This window comes from Theropithecus gelada, chromosome 4 (assembly GCF_003255815.1).
Source record: "Theropithecus gelada isolate Dixy chromosome 4, Tgel_1.0, whole genome shotgun sequence".
Taxonomy (NCBI): Eukaryota; Metazoa; Chordata; class Mammalia; order Primates; family Cercopithecidae; genus Theropithecus; species Theropithecus gelada.
The window spans coordinates 46,906,964-46,928,266 of NC_037671.1; the positions used below are offsets into that span (position 1 = coordinate 46,906,964).

Sequence of the window (21,303 nt, forward strand, 5' to 3'; positions counted from 1 at the left end):
CAGACCCACTCTTAAAAAATTGTTGCTTACTTCCCTTTAGTTCTGCACCCCAAGAACTTGCTTCATTTCTTGCTCTCAGCGCAGGCGTTCCTCTCGCTGTCTCTAGCAACTTATGCTTCCTGTGAAACCTCATCCAGGTAAGTTTTCACTTCACACTGCAAAGAATAGCGGGGGGTTATTTTTTAGAAAAAACTCCTCAAAGCTGAGCAGTCTTCCACTCCTGGGCAGACAGCGGGAGGCCGCAGGGCAGCAGTGCCTGGAGGAGCTGGAAAACATTCACTCCATGTATAGATTTCCACTCACCCCTGACTACAACCACTTGCGGGGGTGCGTTTCAATATACCCTGGTCATCTGAATCCACTTATGTGTCTGTAATCACAGGGGCCTGGGTGTCTTTGACTCCTTCCTGCTCAGCCTCTCCAGGAATTTGGCACATAGGAATTCTTGGGACTCTCCTACCCTTTTGGAGAGATTCAACGCAAACTGCCTTCACAGAGCCTTCCATTTATTCCTCACTGGGGCAAGGAGGGAAGTGAGGTCTCTCAGCACCTACTATGTGCCAAGCATGTTGCTGGGTGCCTTGAGATCATAAATTACAATTCTTACATTTTCTGCAACAGGTTGGTTTGTCAGAAGCAGATGCTGAGATGGAGTTTGGAGCAGAGATGTTTATTAGGGGTTAACACCAGGGCAGGGATGGGGATAGGGGAGGAAGCAGGATGTGCAGAGAAGTCGTTGAACTGTGACACAAGCTCTACAAAGCTTCAGTCATCCCTGAGTGGAGTGTAGAGCAGGAATTGTCCATCAGTGTCCAATATTGGGCCGGAATGACTTGGGCCTATATACCCCCATCTGGCTTTGTAGCTGGATGCAGGTTGTCCTGGGAAGGCCGTGGGAGTGGCGTAGCTCTTTCGCCAAGCCAGATCCTGAAGGAGCCAACACATGGGGGTTGTCTGCTGACTGCAGCCCCAGAACTGGGGACTGTAATGGGTCCTGGAAGGGGAATCTAGGAAGTACATCTTTGTGTCTACAATATATGAGGTAGTCTTCCTATCTTTACTTTACTGATGAGGCTCATAGAGGGTATGACTGCCTGTGGCCACACAGCTGGTAAATAGCAGAGTCTGGATTTGAACCCAGGCCTCCCTGAAGTCAAACCTCATGCCTTTTCTGTGAAACAGAACCATGGGCCTCGGGGAGGAATAAGGAGCATGTAGTAATGTATAACACTTGTTTCTAGAGTTGCTCATCAGTGTTTCTTTTGCAAGTAGGGGGAGAAAATTGTGTTCTAATAAGCAGATGACAGGTAGCAAAGGACAATATGTTAACCCCAGATGCCTAGGAAAAAGCTTTGTAACTCCAGAGGCATGGAGGAGTTAGGCACTACATTCATCTTTGCAATGTGCCTGCGATTTGCCTGCATGGAGGAAAGGAAAAGGTACGCTAGGGAGCAAGTACAGCCTCAGCAAAGGGATGGAAGTTGGAATTGACAAAGGCTGGACAAGGGAAAGTGGGCAGAAGGGCCTGGTTTGATGGGAGCAGTGCAGCCAAATAAATGAAATGGGACTGGGACTGTGAAATCCAGTTTCATTCTGCTTACCTCCACAAGCTTTTCCGGAGCACCTACTATGTGCCAGGCAGCTGTCAGTCCAGAGGAGCCCTGAGCATGCACACAGTGGGCCAGAGAGTGCTCTTCATCCCCGTGCCAAGAAGGCCTCAATCATCACTCTGTCCTCTAGGCTTTGTAACTGGAGCCAGAAAGTCCAAGCCGGTCGTAGGGATGTGCCCCCGCCTGCAGGGGCCACTGCAGAAGAAATGCTGAGGTCAGCCCTGCCTGAATCTAAACCCTCCTGGGATTGGGATGAGTCATGGAGGGGCCCTGCTAGGGATGTAGGAGGAGGGCCACTTGGCTTCTCTACCTGCCGTGGTGAAGGGAAGGCTGCTAATGCTGCCCTTTGTGTCCCTGGGGAGGACAGACTGAGGCTGAAACCAGTCCTCAAACATCCTAGGAGCCCTCAGGGTGAGGCCTGGAGGACCAGTCAACTTGGGGGTGAGGAGGCGGGAGAGTACGTGCTGAGGACAATGCTCCCTCTGGCAGCTTCCAGGTGGTGGGACGTTACACACTTGTAAAACAACAAAAATAAACGAGAAGCAAATGCACATCTTGATTTGGCCTAAGAGCTGCCTAGTAAAAACATTAGAAACCACCCCCCCCGCCCCCCGCCACACTGTTACGGGTTGAATTATATCCCCCTAAAAAGATATGTCGAAGTCTTAAATCCTGGTGCCTGTGAATGTGACCTTCCTTGGAAATAGGGTTGTTGCAGATGTAATTGGTTAAGATGAGGCCATGCTGGAGCAGCGTGGACCCCCTGATCCAATATGACTGGTGTCCTTATGAAAAGGGAACATTTGGGCACAGAGGAAAGATGAGGTGAAGACACAGACACTGGGGAGAAGGCTGCGTGAAGATACAGGCAGAGGCTGGCATGCTGCAGCTGTAAGCCAAAGAATGCCAAGAATTTCTTGCCCCCATCAGAAACTAGGAAGAGACAGGAAGGATTAGCAGGAGCATGGCCCTACCCACATCCTGATCTTGGACTTCTGGTTTCCTGAACTGTGAGACAATAAATGTCGGTTGTTTTAAGCCAGTTTGGGGTACTTTGTTATTGCAGCCACAGGAAGCGAATATACTTGCCATCAATGTCTCCCTTACTTAAGGATATTCTAACTCCCAAGGTAAGGATGACAATTTCAGGACACCCTTCGAGTTGAAAGCATTTCACTTAATGAAAAATCTACTCTGGGGACCTGTTTCTTTCCACTCAACTTGGACCAATGAAAATGCCATCTCAGACCAGCCCCCATTCCCACACTGCTGTAGCTGAAGGAAATGGCAGAGGGCATCAGCCACTGTGGTCCTCGTGGGTTCTTGCCCTTTCTGGGCCTTCGTGTCCTTGGGGGTTGGACCATGAAATTTCTTTGCCCCCTCTCTCATCTGAGGCAGGGGGATCTGTAGGTGGAAAAGCTGGATGAGGGCTCAGGTGCCAGTGAAGCATTCCTTAGTTACTTCTTGCCCTGGAAAATGCACATCCAGCGCTGTGGGATGTCCACAAATTTGAGAAGGGGAAATTGGCCATATTGAGGGCAGCGTGAATAATGCTTGCATCCATAAGACGCTCAGACGGCACTCAATGAGCACTGGGGAGGCAGAGATGATGATGATCCCCATCTTCCAGGGCCTAGGAGAGAATGACCACTTTGGACTAGGATGCAAGAATAGGTTTTGTGATTGAGTGCTAGGATACGCACCTGAAGAGCATCCATACTGGTGGCCCGTGAGTATGCCTGGATCCATGGTACTGTTGCCTGTGCAGTTTTCAGCTTTTAGAGCTACCTTCTCAATGTATCTTCTATGGGACATGTGTTCATTGTGATGTTAATAGAAGTTAGGTGGAAACATGATTTAGTGGTAAATTATACCGGAGAAAGATTGGGTCAACTAGCCATTAACAGATTTCTCTCCTGCAGGACTTCTCAGAGCCTTTAATATGCTAAGATGCATTGTCAGAATGCAGTCTTTCTAAAATTCAATTGACAATGGAATTTTTTTTCTCTTAAATATGACATATCTCCTGGGATTATTTTCTGGAGATTATTCTTTGGAGACCATTCTTCTAGAAACTAGGGTTCTGGCTGGGTGCGGTGGCTCCTGTAATCCCAGCACTTTGGGAGGCTGAGGCGGGCGGATCATGAGGTCAGGAGATCGAGACCATCCTGGCTAACACGGTGAAACCCTGTCTCTACTAAAAATATAAAAAAGTTAGCCTGGCTTTGTGTCACATGCCTGTAGTCCCAGCTACTCGGGAGGCTGAGGCAGGAGAATCGCTTGAACCTGGGAGGCGGAGGTTGCAGTGTGCCGAGATCACGCAGTGCTCTCCAGCTTAGGCGACAGAGCGAGACTCCGTACTTTTTTAAAAAAAAAAAGAAACTGGGGTTCTGAAGTTTTCTAGGCAGTACCTAGTACCCTATGCAACTTCATACTTAACCTTTCTTGCCGAATGCAGAATGATGTCAGAGTTGACGGTGACGATGGTAGGATGAGGTCATGATTATGGTGGTGACACTAGTGATGAGAACATTGGTAATGAGGGTGGGTAGCTTGTTTTAACTTTAGTAATTCCCAAGAAGAAAGAGCTCCCTACTCAGGCGTTCGGTATATCCATGACATTATTAGGCTTTAGAGAGTTAATGACCTGGGCTGGCAGCAAAGAGATGGTGCCTAAAAAGTCAGGAATGTACCACTTAGGGAGGTCTGTAGGCTCAGGACTAATAAAGACCTTAGCAAAATGGGAAACGCACTAGGAGTGTGCACCTTTGTATCCTGCAGCCTCTGTGGACACAAATGCAATAAAAAACATACGATTTTCATCCCCAGGATTCCAGGAATGGTGAGTGGGTGGGTAGTGTTGTGAAGGTTGAAGGTGGGTGGATTCACTCAGAAATGAGGCTGAAACACGTGTGGCTGCTTCTGAGCACGTGTCCTCTCCATTCTCAGCTCAGTCATGCTGGAGAAAGCCAGATGATTTACAATATGGTTAGGCTTTGTGTCCCAACCCAAATCTCATCTTGAATTGTAATCACCATAATCCCCACGTGTCAAGGGAGAGACCAGGTGGAGGTAATTGAATCTTGGAAGCAGTTTGCCCCATGCTGTTCCCGCGATAGGGAGTGAGTTCTCACGAGATCTGATGGTTTTATAAAGGGCTCTTTACCCCTTTGCTCAGCATAGCTCCTTCCTGCTGCCTCGTGAAGAAGATATCTGGCTTCCTCTTCACCTTCCACCACGATTGTAAGTTTCCTGAGGCCTCCCCATCCATGCTGAACTGTGAGTCAATTAAACCTCTTTCCTTTATAAATTACCCAGTCTTGATCAGTTCACGATAGAGGTATGAAAACAGACTAATACAATTTACTAACCCCCAAAGTGACTCGGAGAATTGTGAAGGCTGCAGTAAAGAAGCTGGTGGAGGTTTTCATGGTGGAGGAATGGTACTGAGGTAGGAGAACAGGGAATTGAGGTGACCAGGGGTTGAGGCATGAGCAAGGGAACAGCAGGTGCAGCCAGTTCCTATAGGCAGGAGAGCAGCAGGTGCAGCCAGTTCATATAGGCAGGAGAGCAGCAGGTGCAGCATATAGGCCACATCCTTGCTCCCATGATAACAAGCTACATCAGCTACTGATTGGTCACAGGCCAATCCTTCATGGGGCGTGGCCAGTTGGAGGCCTTTGGGGAGCACCAAAGGGTGTTGCTGGATTCTTTTTAGCTTAATAAAAACCCTAATTGAAGGGGCTATTGAGCCCGCTCCCACTCTGTGAATTGTCTTCAATAAATCTGTGTTTTTGTTACTCTGTCTTGTTGCTGACAGGGGCTGACAGCAAGGATGATAATGGTGGTGGCAGATTATAGTGAAGGCTAGGACAATGCTCATGGTGACAAGGGTTTGTAATGGGGGTGACAGCACAATGGTGGCAGGTGTGCAATAGGTGATGTGGCAGTGATGGGGATGTCCCAAGTTGAGCTACTGGCAACCACAATGGGGAATCATGGTGAGCACTGGGCACCAATAAGATTCCACAGTGACTCCCTATCTTCACAGGCAGGACAGGCTCTGGGAGGTGAAAACCAGCCTGAGAAGAATGAGACCTTGCCTTAGAAGGCATTTAGTTGTCTTCTGTGTAGAAAGGTAGCCCTTTACTTTCCCCATAAATCAGTCCCATAAACTTTCCACTTTGCAATTTGCAGGTAGTCAGCCCCATAAACCACTCCTGACTGGGAAATGGGGCTTGAACAAATAAATCACACTTATTATTCACGTCAGCAACAATGTCATCATTGCACAGGAGTCCAGACCTGGACTGACTTACCCAGGGGACGTGGGCCGCTCACCTCAATATTGTTCAAGTCAAGCATGCCATGATTCAACACTGAATTTTTAGACAGAGGCCCTTATATCAAAGTGACATAATTTAATAGCACTCTTCACCCTCACTGGAGTGGGCCTCAATGGGGGCGGCAGACATATGGCTTCTCTGGGAAAGGGGGATGCTTCTCAGAGGAGGCTCGTGCCCTTTTCCTGTGAGAAGACCACTGTCGGGTCTCCAACCTGTAATTCACCCCAGCGCTGCCACTGACATGGTACTGTGTACACCAGCACAGTCTTGCTCCCCTCCTCCTGCACATGCAGGAAATACAAGCTCCTTCTCTTCAGCACGGCTTAGCCTGGGCCTGTGCCAGGGTGGCCCCTGGTCCCCTGAAGGCAGTGAGACAGGTGATGGCTGCCTTTGGGTAGATTTTTAGCATCTTGTGTAACACATTCTGGCAAGGGCTGCCATTTCGTCATCTCAGGCTTGCTGTTTGTGGGTCCTTGTTCCTTGAGCAGAATGCTTGGTCCGTGCCTTGCCGTCGTTTGTATGGATAGAGCTTTCACAACTGGCCACAACGTTCTTAGCACAAATCTGAATTCATGGCAGCAGTTTAATTAAAGCCATCTCCCTGTGTTTCTTCATGTTGTTATGCAATGGGGCAAAGTGATACTAGGGTTGCCCTTTTTCTTTTCTGGGAGGATCCCCTCCCCTCCCCTTTCCTCCCTTCCTGGAAAAGTCTGAGTTAGTTAGCAGTGTATTAAAGTAGGCATCGCATTTGTAGATGTATCAGATATTTTTTCATGATCTTCAATAGTGTCTGGCCCTTTGGAATTCCAATTAGTTGGGGGTGTCGGGGAGAAGGGTCTTGTTAAGATGTCTAGAAATGAAAGTATTAGGAAAAATCTCTGGTTTTGTAAATTAAAAGCTCTGGAATATATTAGAATCAGATATTTTTGGTTTGGAATATAAATGTATAATATATGGAGAATATGTTTTGGGTCACTTTAGGCATAATTTGGGAGGGCAGAGCCTGTGTATGTTTAGGACTACAGCACTAAGGGAATGTCCACAACAGTTTCAATGCCATGAAGAACAGGCGATGTACAAAATACACAACATTTCTAGTGATTGTAATCTGACTTTTGTTTTGAACTATTTTAAAACATAGTATACTGGGAGGTATACCATTACACCCCAAATGATTAACCAGCCTAAGGCAGTTATGCTAATTCCATCCCTCTTGCCAGAGATTGGCTCAATGACAGGCAGGTATAAGCCAATCTGGGTCAATGAAAGTCAAGGAGAGGCTTGCTCAGAGCTTCTGAGTAAGAGAAGCCCATCCCACCTGCCCTTCTCCCATCACGCTGGATGTCAACACGAAAGCTGTGGTTTGAGGTACTGTTGTCAGCCATGTTGGGGCCATGAGGGGAAACAGCATTAGAATGAACCCTGCACTGCTGCTGACAGAGCAGAGAAATGAAAAGAACCTGGGTTGAGCGGCTGAATCTACCAATTTTGATCCCTTCCCTACTTCCGGACTTTCTGTTCTGTGAAACAATAAATGTCACAATAGTTTAAGCAAGTCTGGAAGAGGGTTTCTGTTACCTAAAGGGGAACCATCCTGACACAGCTATTTAATAATGGATAAGCATTCGTCATTACTAGCACTATTGTAAATGCTAAGGGGAGATGAACAATAGAACACATAGACAGTCCTGGCTCTTCAGAGTTCTCAGATGTTTATTGGAAAGGTGAGATAACTACACGAAGCACAAATACGGGAGGGCTGGAGAACTCTTGTCATTAAAGGGCCAGATAGTCTTTGTTGTGACTACTCAGCTCACCTGTTATAGCACAAAAGCAGTCATAGACGACGTAAATGAATAAGCATGGGTGTGTTTCAATAAAACTTTATTTAGAAAAACAGATGCTTGGCCAAGTTTGGCATGTGGACAATAGTTTGCCAAAGCCTGCTCTAGGAGACATCTATAGGACTATCCTACAGACATCTAGAAGACAGCTATAGAAAGGAGACATCTATAGAAAGGAGCCATCTATAGGGATTGGAGTCATGGGAGAATTCCTGGAGGATGTGCTGGACAGACAGAATGGAAATGAATTGGCTGCACTTCTACATGTGTGCCTTAAAAGCCTATGCTATTTCACTCTCTGATGTGACTGCAGGGAAAAAAAAAAGCCAGAGTGAGTATCATAATCATACCTGACAGTCTCCCCAGAGGTAAGCTAATTCTGCAGAACTTCTTCCCCCATTTCCCAGTGATCAACCATGAAAAGATCAAATATCAGTAGGTCACATGCAGAAAGACTCCCTGCCAAGTCTGCCTCCTACCTGATGGGCCAAAGGTAAGTAGCAGGCAGCCCAAGGGTATATACATCAGGTTCTTTATATTGGAGCATTGAGACCAAAGTGTCCAGGTACACTTGTGAATCTTGCATTAAGTTCTGGATTTTTCAAAAGCCGGAAGGTCTCTTGGGACTTACCTCCAGTGGGCCGTGTCTTGGGGAGCTTGGGCCACAATGGCTGGGAGAGCTGGTTCTTAAGGGTGACCTTGAGGATTTGAATAAGAGGCAGATGAGCACAGGTGGGTTAGAACAATGCTGTCTTACCCCATTTGTGCCACTGTAACAGAATACCACAGACTGCATAACTTAAAAAGAACAGAGTTTATTTCTCACAGTTCTAGAGGCTGGGAAGTCCAAGATCAAGGCTCTGGCATCTGGTGAGGGCTGCTGTCTCAAGATGGCACTATGAATGCATATTCTAGAGTGAAGGAACATGGTTTCCTTATGTGGCGGAACGCAGAAGGGAAAGAGGACCTAGCTCCTTCTGTCAAGCTCTTTTACAAAGGAATTAATCCATTCTGACCTAAACGCCTCTCAACACTGTTGCAGTAGGGATTAAGTTTCCAACACATGAATTTTGGGGGACACATTCTGGCCATAGCAAATGTTATAAGCGGAGGCTTGGATGGGGACCCATCAAAGTGTATGAGGGGAAGTCTGATGGATGATACCCTCACAGGCTATGCTGGTGGCCTGTTCTCCCTTGACATCTTGAGACAAGAGCCTGAAGTTTAATTTGAGGAAGTATCTAGCACAATAATACCCATCTGTATTGACCTACAGGCATAGGGTCTGGGAGCTATTAAACAATGACATTGATATAGTTTACAGGGCTTGGATGAGGAGGGTGACTGCACAAATCTACCTTTCCTAAATATGGAGCAAGAATTATGATGAAAACACTGGTTAGCAGTAACCAGGGGAGAGAGGCAGTGAGTGGGAGGGAAGAGCAAGGCTGAGAGAGGGAGGACCCTTTCACACTTCAAGGAGTGGGGCAGGGTGAGGGTCACATGGAGAGGAGAGCTTCCAGGAGGCCAAGGTTTGCAGGGGAAGGACTAGCATTTCTGAAATGGACAAAATTGCACCCAATGGTGAGAACTGGCAAGCCCCTCACCCCTGCCCCCCTAAAGGCTACCATTTAGGGGCTTAAACATTTCCATTCATGTTTTCTTACTTCCATGTATAAACACAGGCATACTTTGGAGAGAGAAGAAAAATAAACCAAACTGCTGAGTAATACCCTTTTGAAAAGAAATACATACTTTCAAAAAGGACCGAAACAACTTGTGGAAGCTTTGGAAGGGTGTTTTCTTATTTTTAAAAGCTCAAGGGTTTTGGTGAAATCAGTGTTGTTTTCTCAGGCTCCAAAACAGATTAACATATGGGCAGCTTCAGCTTGTGGCTCAGAGAGACAAAAGAAACCACAAAAATAGCTTTCTAATAATTGTCCCCAAATATGTCTGTCAAGGGCTGGTTAGTGCCAACTCCCCTTTGCTAATCAAAACTCGAGGCGGAGGCGCCAGCTCCCCCCGCTGCCATTTGATGTCCCTCCGGTTACTGTATTTACTCTCCTTCTCACTCCCAGTTGCTTTCCGAAGCTTTCATCTGCTCCAGCGCCCTGCTCTGCCCGTCTCGGCCACTACCGCTGGGGTTTAAGGCAAACCTTGCATCTGGTTTCTCTTTGCTTCTTTTCGCCTTTGTTTACTTTCACGAGGAGACAGACGGTTGCTTTATTAACTCCCTGCTTTGTTTTCTTTAGGGTTTTCAGTGGTTTTAATCTCCGCATCAACTATCCCAATCTGCTCCGTCACCTTCCACTCCACTGGGCTCTCTGTGACCTGGCACTTGGGTCTTGTTTCTTGCCAGTTGGGTCTAGTGGTCTTGTTGATTCGTCTTGGCTGCTGCTGCAAACTCGGCTGCGGCCCTCAGCGCTGTGTGGCTTCCAAGTCCTCATTGTGAAGGTCTTTTCTTCTTTGTGTTTCTCCATGCAGGGATATGGGTTGTTTATAAACTTCAGGAGAGCTTACTTTTGAAAGGAGAGAATTGAATTTCCTGGGCTGCATGCTGAGATGTATTATCTGTGGAATTCCTGTTTGAATGACTGGCAGGTTTCTGAGCAGTGGTGCTGTTTCCAGCCTGGTCTGCTCTTCAAGCTGTGTACCCCCCTCTGTGTGTGAGCAGAACCCAAATTGAGCCCAAACCACTTCATCTGTTCACCACCTTTCTCTCTCAAACCTTGTCCTTTAAACCTAATAAAGAAATAACACAAAAGGTCAAAGCATGGAAAAAATAAAAATTCTCTACAGTTCTTCACCAAGTTATTAAAATATTGCAGTTGTGTGATACAGATTAAGAATATTGATTGCTGGCTGGATGCAGTGACTCACATCTGTAATCCCAACATTTTGGGAGGCCAAAGCGGGTGGATCACTTGAGGTCAGGATTTCAAGACCAGCCTGGCCAACATGGTGAAATTTCGTCTCTACTAAAAATACAAAGAGTAGTCGGGCATGTGGCACATGCCTGTAAACCCAGCTACTCAGGAGGCTGAGGCAGGAGAATCACTTGAACCATGGAGGCAGAGGTTGCAGTGAGTCGACATCATGCCACTGCATTCCAACCTGGGTGACAGACATTCTGTCTCAAAACAACAACGAAACATTGATCGCTCTTAATCCTTATTACCAGTCCTCTAAATTTTTGCTACTCAAAGTGTAGTTCCTGGACAGCAGCATCACCATTTTCTGGGAACTGTTTAGAAATGCACATTTGGGCTGGGCGTGGTGGCTCACATTTGTAATGATAGCACTTTGGGAGGCCAAGGTAAAAGGATTGCTTGAGTCCAGAAGTTTGAGATCAGCTTGGGTAACATAGCAAGACCCTGTCTCTACAAAAAGAAAAAAAAAAAAAATTAGCTAGGTGTGGTGGTGCACACCTGTAGTCCTAGATACTCAGGAGGCTTAGATGGGAGGATTGCTTGAGCCTGAGAGGTTAAGACTGCAGTGAACCATGATCACACCATTGCACTCCAGCCTGGGCACCAGAGTGAGACTCTGTTTCAGGAAAAAAAAAAAAAAAAAAAAAAAAAAAAAAAAAGACAGATTCAGGCCCCACCCCAGATCAACTGATTTAGAACTTGCATTTTATAAAGATCCCCAGGTAATGTGAACATTAAAGTTTGAGAAGTCTTACTTTCATAACCTTTAAAACCATTTAATGAAGCATTATACCAAGAGAAAATCGGCCAAGTACTTAAACGATCACCTGGTCTAGCATGAAAACTGTGGTCAAAATATCTAGATTGTGCCTCTACTTACAGGTAAGTCATTGAGTTCACTTGGACTCAGTTTTGGGGTGACAAAAATGCTTCCCTCTTCACCTACCAGGGTCGATGTAAGAATTTTTGGTAGTGGTTAAGTGAAACAAATGGGTTAATGCATTCTGTGAAGCACCATAAAATGTTAGCTATTACAGTTTACACACTGCTTTATTCTAATTTTGGGGCGTTCTAGTTCTTCCTTGCCAGAGCTAGCCAAATGCAGATATTAATTGTGAGAAGATACAGCAGTCATGGTGCATCAGGGACAGCACATGTCAGAAGACCTCATCTGTAAAGGGGGATAACCGTGAAAGGATAATCAATCTTGGGGCCCCCAAATCACTAAGCTAAAGGGAAAAGTCAAGCTGGAAACTGCTTAGGGCAAACCTGCCTCCCATTCTATTCAAAGTCACCTCACTGCTCACTGAGATAAACACATATCTGACCACTTCATTTGGAGAGGGTGACAAACTCAGAAGAATGCAACCATTTGTCTCTTGTCTACCTTTAACCTGGAAGCCCCCTCCCCGCTTGGAGTTGTCCCATCTTCACCAGGAGTTGTTCCAGCTTTGCAGACGGAACCAATGTACATCTTACACATATTGACTGATGTCTTCTATCTCTCTAAATGTATAAAACCAAGCTGTGCCCCTACCACCTTGGACACATGTCATCAGGACCGCCTGAGGCTGTGTCATGGGTGCATGTCCTCAACCTTGGCAAAATAAGTTTTCTAAATTAACTGAGACCTGTCTCAGATATTTGGGGTTCACATAACCATAATTCCTACGTTAGGGGACATTTGCCTTGCTGGCCCAGGGCATGGGCACACAACTCGGGCTCAACTAAGCCTACTCTTCCTCCCAGGACTCTGAACCTGAGAAACACGATACAGAGACATGAGAACAGTGGAGAATTTGTTTAGCAGCAGCAGTGGTGGCAGTGGCACTGGTGGTGGTTACCGTTTAAAACCAGGTCTTGGCTTCCCCTGTCTCCTGCTCATTTTCTGAACATTCCCTGTAATTCTCTGAGATGCCCAATATCCTCTTAGTAAATTGCTTTTCTGCTGAAACCACCCAGGGTTGGTTTCTGTCACTATCAAGAAGCCTGAGTGGTAACTCCACCCACCTTACCGGCTTGCCCTGAGGAATAAGGAGGCAATGCATGCCAAGCCTTGGCACAGTGGATGGCACCTGGGAATGCCCCATTAGTAGCAGCAAATGTGCAATGCATCCACTTTTGTTTTAACTTGATAAAGCCTCGTTCTTTCACCATTGAATTACAAGTTGTGACTTCCACTAACTCCTGAGCAGCTGGTCATCTTTACGTTCTCAAGGTGAGGAGCTCAGCCACCTGGATGTGCTTCCTTTGCTGTTGGTCAGAGGCCAGTTGTTGTCCCGGCCCTCTAAGGACAGCACTAAGATCCATCCCACTCTTTTCTGCCTGCAAAACCAAGGCTGACTGGCCCCCAGACCTCTCCCAGTGCTTCATCCGATTTGCCTATGAGCCAACTACTCCAAAGCTGTTCAGGACTATCTCTCCATTTCTTTCTTAACCTGTCAAGAGATGGGTTACCAGATCCCCTCTATTACCGCTGATAAATTGAAAATAAAACATTTCATCAAGGCCACAATTTCTTGCTTGTGGTCAAAGCTAACAAGAAGGATCCCACCAGGAACCTAGTAGGATAAATTACGTGATTAATAATATTCCTTGGTTTGCCGATGTTGAAATCTGTTCCCGGTAGCCTTATTTCTCCTGCTTTATATCTTTCCTTCCAGGGCTGTACACTAGTGTTGCCAGTCTTAGGGAGAGTGGAAATACCTTGTCATTATTTCTTTGATTCCAAGACATGTCTCCCTCCAGTAAAAAAAAGAGAACAAGATCACAGTATGGCATTTATTTGCAAAATGGAGGCAAGTGAAAATCTTGCGTTGAAATCTTCTGAGAATTCAGGTTCTCTTTTGAAATGGTGACATCTTGACATTGAGAAACACTGCCTTAGAAACCTCCAAGTTATGTGAAAGCAACAGTTGCTTGGGTTCCTCATTTGATTTCTCTTTGTAAACTCGCAGCTTTATGCGAAGACATTTATTTCATCTCTGACTTACTTGTTCTGAGTTCAACCTGTGCCTTGCTGAAGGAGAGCACAGAGTCAATCTCCTGCACCCTGCCGTTTGCAAAATGGAAAAGTGCTAACACCTCCCGCCTTTTGCTGTTGCTTTGTCTTTCTCCTCTCATTAAAAATTTTAGTTTTAAAAACCTGAGCAACCTGTGCTCTAGAGAATCTCCTATGCATCTGCACCGAGAGACCTATATTTGGCAGCATATTGTTTAAAACAGCAAAAGACAGGAACCTCCAATATCTCTCAATGGGAGAGTGGACAAAACATGTAGGCATATCATTCATGCAATGGAGTTCTATACAAGAGTGAACATGAATGAGAATACAACTACCTACAATAACATGGGTAAATGTTAGAGACATCTCCCATGGATGAGGAAAAGCAGCTTGCAGAGGGCTGCGTAGAGCATGATGATGATTATTTTTCTTGGTAAAGCTCAAAAACCAACCCAAGCAAATAGTAAATAATATGTTGCTCAGGGCTAATATGGAGGAGCTTTCCAGGGCTTACCCATATCTGCATTTCTGTGCTCTTCTCCTGGGCACATGGAAGGATCACATTTCTCTCCCCTGGCAGCCAAGTGAGGTCAGGTAGCTCTCCTGGCCAATGGGCTATGACTGTAAGGAGCACGCATCACCCCTGGGCTGAAGCAGCTCATTGCGGCTGAAGTGATCTTGCGGAATGCCTCATATTTAGGTGATGGCACATTAAGGTCAAAGCAGCCTGGATTGTGGAGTTGCTGCATGAAGGATATGAAAGTCAGCTGGACCTGCAGTAGGTAGGTTTTTTCTTGAGCAAGAAAAAAATTTTGCTGTTCTGTTAAGCAGTCAAGATTTTAGAGTGTTTTGTTTCCACAGCATGACCTAGTCTGCCCTGGCCAACACAGACACATACATAAAAGTTACCAGAAAGGTGAGAAAGAGAATAATAAACCCACAGTTCAGGTTGTGACTATCCTGGAGGAAGGCAGATGGGTTGGGAATAGGAAAGAGCACACGGGGAGCTGCAAGAGCGAAGGTATGCTCTGATTCTTATTTATTTTTAGAGACAGGGTCTCACTATATTGCCCAGGCTGGTCTCAAGCTCCCGGGCTAAAGTAATTCTCCTGCCTTGGCCTCGCAAATTGCTGGTATTATAGATGATGTTCTGATTCTTGAAGTGTTCATTGTGTAATTAAGCCTATATAGTTTATACTTAATGTAAGTGCCAAATATTATGGAAAACAAAAGCTTAAAACACTTTAAAATAGTTTAAAAACTGAACAGCATTAAAGGCAGAGTCTATGTGTCAGGTAAATGGGTGCTCAGTGTAAAATTCTTTCAATTTTGCTGTAGGTTTGGTAATATTCATAATAAAATGTTAGATTAAAAAACCCTGAATGGACCACAGTTACATTAAGAACTTTTTGAAAAAACTTGCCTATAATTCATTAACTCAACACAGCAACTATTTTTGATCTTTTGAGCCCTTATCTCTATAAATACAGAATTTTCATATATGTGCTTACAGTATATATAGTATTTTATGGCTTGTTTTTTTTCACTTAACAGTTTATCATCAACTGTTCCCCAACATTTATGCTTTTTTGGTGAGTGCATTCATGTTTGGGAATTACTTCCATCCCAGGCAAGTGAGGGCATCCCCTTCCAACCTCAGTCATACTCCAAAAGCCAAAGATACTTTTAACTTGGTGTAAGATTCAACAAAGCTCTAACACACACTGTTCCTTCTGAAGTTTTTGTAGGAGATGCTGTGTCTGTCTGCCAACTACTGTTTCCTTGAGATAAAGGGAAGGAAAGCTCTTTAAGACAAACTGGGCAAGTAATAGCATTCTCCACGTCATGGTGGCATGCCTGTTATGTGTTAGGCCGGGGGTCCCCAACCCCATCACCCCACCCCCACCCCCACCATGGCCTGTTAGGAACCAGGCCTCACAGCAGGTGGTACATTACTGCCTGAGCTCTACCTCCTGTGAGATCAGCGGTGGCATTAGAGTCTCACAGGACCGTGAACCTTATTGTGAACTGTGTGTGTGAGGGATCTAGGTTGCACACTCCTTATGAGAATCTAATGCCTGGTGATCTGAGGTAGAACAGTTTCATCCCCAAACCACCCCTCATCTTCCCCAGCAGTGGAAAAATTGTCTTCCACGAAACCAGTCCGTGCTGCCAAAAAGACTGGGGACAGCTCTGTCAAGCAACGCCAGGGTAATCTCCTCCTTGACTTTTCTCCTTCAGTCTCCCTCTTATTACTGTATCTCACCACTGTCTCAAAAAGCAGCCCAGGCTGGGCGTAGTGGCTCACGCCTGTAATCCCAGTATTTTGGGAGGCCAAGGCAGGAGGATCACTTGAGGTCAGGAGTTTGGAGAGTAGCCTAAAGTAACATAGTGAGACCTTATCTCTGTAAAAAAATTTATTTTAATTACCTGGATGTGATGGTGTGTGCCTATAATCCCGGATAGTCAGGAGATTGAGGTGGGAGGATTGCTTCAGCCCAGGGGTTCGAGGCTGCACTGAGCTATGATCAAGCTACTGCACTCTAGTCTGAGTTTTTTTTCCTGGTTATAAAAATTATTCATGGCCAAATACACAGAAATAAAGTCGTCTATCTTTTTATCACCCACAACTAGACTGCTGCTAGTCATTTAGTTTTTTAAAGAAATGTATGCTTTTTAACAGTCTCCTTGCCTGAAGCCAAAGCGTTAAAAACAAGACCATCCTACTCGTTCAATTTCTACCCTATGCCTGCACATCCAGGGCTCAGATGAATTTAACATTAGTACTGGATGGCCCATGCTTTTTATCCATGTGGTAGCTGTAACAAGAAGTCTTCCCAGCCATCATTAAGAGAGATGATTTAAAATGTCTTCAAGTATATGAAAGGCTCCTTCTCTCAGAATAGCAAACAGCTGTTCACCATCTCCAGTGAGCCTGGAGCCAAAGAAAGAGACTAAGTGACTGGGGCTCTGGGCAACTCCTGGCCCTAAACAAGGAGAGCAGACAGTTCCTGGAGGGTTCTAGGTGAAACCCACGCCCCACGTCACTTGGACTGTCCATTTAGCTGAGACTGGGTTATTTTGGCTTGAAACTACGGAACAAGTTCCATTCTCTCTGACTTTTCAGGAGAGCTTGCTTGGTGGTTTGCAGTGAGAGGGTCAGGAGTTACCTAGTTCTCTGTAGGTCTTTAAAAGTAGCTCATGGAGTTTTCATCTGAAGGGCTTAAGTATGGTCTTGTTGAAAGGCAATGGGGTGGGTTTGTGGCCTCTGGGGGTTCTCTCCACACAGATTTGACTTTGCTATTTCTGCCCTCAGCTTCCTTTCCCAGAATTCAGTGCTCCTCTGTTCAGCTTCTGATGGCCACCATCTTGCCTGCCAGTCGTCTAGTCCCTGCCATCTCTCCTGGAGGAGGCCTGGGTCTATTACTCCACCAGTTGAAGGAGTATAAAACCTCTGGCTTGGAGCAGTATGGGTGTCTGTTTATTCCATGAACCTTTATGAATACCTCACATGCACTCCACTCAGCACCAGGGATCTTGGGTGGTAGCTGACAGCATAAAAATCACAGACTGGGGAGCCTTGAGGCCATCGTAGCAAACCTCCTGATTTTACAGGTGAAGAAGAAAAGGCTAGAGAGGGCATGCCACTAACCCAAAGTCACAGCAAAAGAGAAATGTAAAAAAGATGCTCCTCTAAAGGATTTTACAGTCTCAATGCATATCGTGCACATCTTGGTAGATCATACTACCTACTCATTTGGAGCTGAAAGATTTTAGAAGATTATGAGAAAACTCAGGCTGGAAATGCATGTAAATAGAGACCTAAAGCCACCAAAACCCAAGTTAAAATGACTGTGTTAAGAAGGAATTCCATGTAAGGGAATATAGCAGGTGCTGTTGGTGCCCGTTAATACTCCTTGGTCCTTATTTCAATATGTGCTAAGAGCATTTTACCACTTTGTACTGAAAGCACTGACAACTGAGGGCCTGAAGGCTCTTTCTTAGCATGCCTGCATAGTGAATTGAAAATTCCCAGTTCATGTCCAGGAGCAGCCCTCAGCCATTGATAGATGGGAGTTGGAGGATAAATACCCCAGCTCCTTTGCCCATAAGGTAGGTAATTCTGAGGTATGGTCTACTTTTTCTCCCAGAATTCCCCTGTAAGGTTGAGCCCCTAGTTGTTACTCAGCTGCCCCCAGTGGTAACCTGTATATTGACACTTCCTTCATTGGCTTCATTTCCTTTGATGTCTCACTTGCTCACTTCCTTGCTAGTGTTTACTGGGGTTGCCTCCCAAATAAATGATGCCTACTTGAATCCTTGCTCCAGGTTAGTCTTTGCAGGAACTCTAACTCAGGAGGTATCACCACCCATTGACCTATTTGAGCATTTGCCCAAGACTGTGCCTTCACAGAGAGATGGTTGTTAGCACACAGGACTCAATGTGAAAACCTACAGAAGATGGTTTGGGTGTCTATTTTGAGCCAAAACAAAAACTGTGCAGGCACCCACACTCTTCCATGTATTTATAACCTCAAGCAGTTGTCCTTGCAAAGGGGCAAGAATAGGTGGGTAAGGAAGCATTTACTGAGCACCTACTCCATGCCAGGCTGCGCTGCATACTCCATGTGCAGTAGAATCTTATTAAGTTCGTAGATGAGCCTTGTGAAATACTCATTGTTAGCCCTATTCTACAAATGGGAGAAGTGAGGCTAAGCAAGTTGCTGAACATTGCCAGTAAGTGGTAGAGCCCAGATTTGAATCCAGTGCTGTCTGATGCCAAATCTGGTGCTTTTCTGTGCTTTCATGCTGCACCCTAGAGCTTACAAATATGTGCATCAGCCATGACCCTGGACTTGTGATGCCATGCTGCTGGCAGTGGCATTTGTAACCACATCAGCAGTCCATAAATGTGCTGTCTTCCTTCTCCCAAAACAAGTCCCCACGGCAATGATCTTGCACGTCTCCTTTCACACACACATGCCCCAGGCTGCCCTTTTGTGGCTCATTTTCCTTTTTGTTTCACTTAAACCTTATAGGTCACATGTGCAAATATTCCATAGCAGGAAATGAAGAAGGCTGGAGGCAAGGGGCCCCAAGCGCTCCTCAGGTGGGGGGACCCTAGTCATTAGCAAGCCTTTGGTGCCTCTAAAGATGCCTGTGGTGTGACCGTGTGTGTGCAGTGGGTTAATGTTGGCTGAGCTGGTCAGGGGGTGGGGTCAGTGGAAGAACCCGCAGAGTGCGGCTGAGCCTCAGCCACCCCAGCATTCCCCACATCTCCCCTGCAGCCACATCTGCCTTGTTTTGTGGCAATGTTGGCTTGAGTCTCATTTCTCTTCAAGTTTCTTAAGGGCACTGGCTGAGTCTTCTTCAGTGCTGTGCCACGGAAGAATCCAGAACATTCTATTAGCAACAATAGACATCTGCTGAATGATACAACTATAACTAATGACATCTAATGATGTGGCTATGTTCTAGAACCAAGCTTCATGAGCATGAGCATTTTTAGGAATAAACTTTAGGTTGCTATTACGTTGTTTTGACTATTGTTATGAAAATATTTAACAGAGAAGTATAATAAATACTTTTTAATATAATGAATAGCCTAGTGAATGCCCATATACCCATCACCTAGACTTAGCAAATAGTATTTGCCATATCTGATGTAGCTCCCAGAACCCAGGTTTCTTATCTACTCTGATTACAATAATGATACCATCTTGTGGTACAGGGACATCTTGTCAAGCACATCATGGGGATAGTATACACAGAGGAGCTATGTCTCAGGACCTTCAAAGTTGTCTTCACCCAATCCCTCTATACTTACTGAAGACCTGCTATGTGTCAGGCCTTGTGGAAGGCACCCAGTGACAAAGATGAGGAAGCCATGGTCCCCATCCTTGGGGCATTCACTTCCATTGGAGATTGCGAATAAACTTGTAAACAGGCAATTGTGTTGTGATGTGCCAAGCCCAACATTCCATTTTATAGTCCCATGGACCGAGAACCTGAGAAGGCTGTCGTCTCATCTACAGTGAGCATTACTAGATTCAAGTTGGGGAATCACGGCAGGGACTGCAGCCCTGCATTCTACCTTTGCTGTTACTTAGCTGCATGGCCCTTAGCAAGTCACTGGCCAGGTCTGGATCACAGTTTTCACATCTGCACGTGAAAAGGTCAGACTGAAATATTTCAAAGGCCCCCATTCAGATCCAAGTTTCTGGAACGTTTTATGGTGAAGTACTTAACCCGCCTCCCCTCCTAACTCTGCTGTTTTGCCTGTAACCTCCATTCTGAGCCAGAGCCTGCAGGGGTTTCCAGCTCTGCCTAGGTTCCATGATGGGTTCTAATTCCACCCCCTTGGAAGCTGTGCCAGGGCTAATTCTCCCAGTCAGGAATTCCTTCTGTGGAACTAACCCATGTCTCTATTGCTGCAGTTTCCATTAATTTCCTTTGACCTGTCCTTGGGGGGAAGCTCATGATGACTGATAATTCTAGTTAATCCTTTAACTAGAAAAAGGAAACTAACCACCTAATAGGCCGAATGAGGGAATGACTTGGCACACCATCTGCAAAATGTAAACCTAAAATATTCCGTAGTATTCTCTGGGAGGCCATAGCCATTAACGCCCCAAGAGCCAGCTACTGCAGGTACTTCTCATAGTGGGCACGCTTCTGAGCTGAGCCAGGAGTGGGCACAGGCAGGGCAGCCCGTGCCGTTTCCCCCTCTCTGCATGTTTGTGGCATAACCATCAAACCATTTTACTTGCTAAGGCAGAACATCTCCAGCCCCGTAAAAAGCTTTCTGACACCTCTCTGAGCTGCTGGCTTCCCCACTTTCAGAAGATGCCATGGTTTATTAATTCTCTGCAGAAGCAATAAGAACTGGGTATTGGCTTAATTTGGGGCCAATTTACTGTTATGATAGAAAAATTGGCTCTGTCTCCTCTTATTCATTACAAGGGCCTATAGTTTCCCCTTTAACCCCTCCTGTGCCAGGCTCTCCTCCAATCCACTTCTACTTGTTTGTCTTTGGGATGCTATTTAACCTCTCTGTGCCTCCGTTTCCTCAACTGGAATAATCATAGTACCTATTTCATAGAATTGTTTTGAGTAAATACTGAATTACTGAGTTATTTTAGGGTTTCTCTCTCTACCAGAAACTTCAAATTGACACACTGTTTTAAAAAAATCTGAGAATTTCACTTTCTAAAAATCCAGGTTTTCAGCTTCTCGTGAATGACAGGGAGCCACCCTGACCCTATGTCCACACAACCAGCTGCAGCCGAGTAGAGGAGGCTGCTGCTGAAAAGGACATCTCATGTCTGTCCAGGTCCTGGTCCTCCATTCCACTCAGGGGCAGGGCCTTTCTTCATGTCCTGGTTGACCCTGAGGCCCTGAGTCTGTGGTCTGGGTTCCCCTGTTTCCTTAGGCTGAGCCGGCTGTATCCACAAAACTCAATTCTCTTCCACCCCCGAAGCTGCTCAGAAATGTCCTTCCAGCGTTACCTGCACCAATGGTAACAGGCGGCTGTGCTCACTGGGAAAGGAAATCTGAACAAGACAATCA

The 21,303-nt window shown here is 45.8% G+C and overlaps 1 long non-coding RNA gene across 1 annotated transcript; it reads right to left on the reverse strand.

Moving 5' to 3' along the window:
* Positions 1 to 13,502: 13,502 nt before the first annotated feature.
* Positions 13,503 to 20,505, reverse strand: LOC112623614. The gene is made up of 2 exons (XR_003119175.1): positions 19,562 to 20,505; positions 13,503 to 13,782 (listed from the first exon to the last, which is right to left on the reverse strand). It is a non-coding gene; the product is annotated as an uncharacterized LOC112623614 (long non-coding RNA).
* Between the last annotated feature and the right edge of the window lie 798 nt (positions 20,506 to 21,303).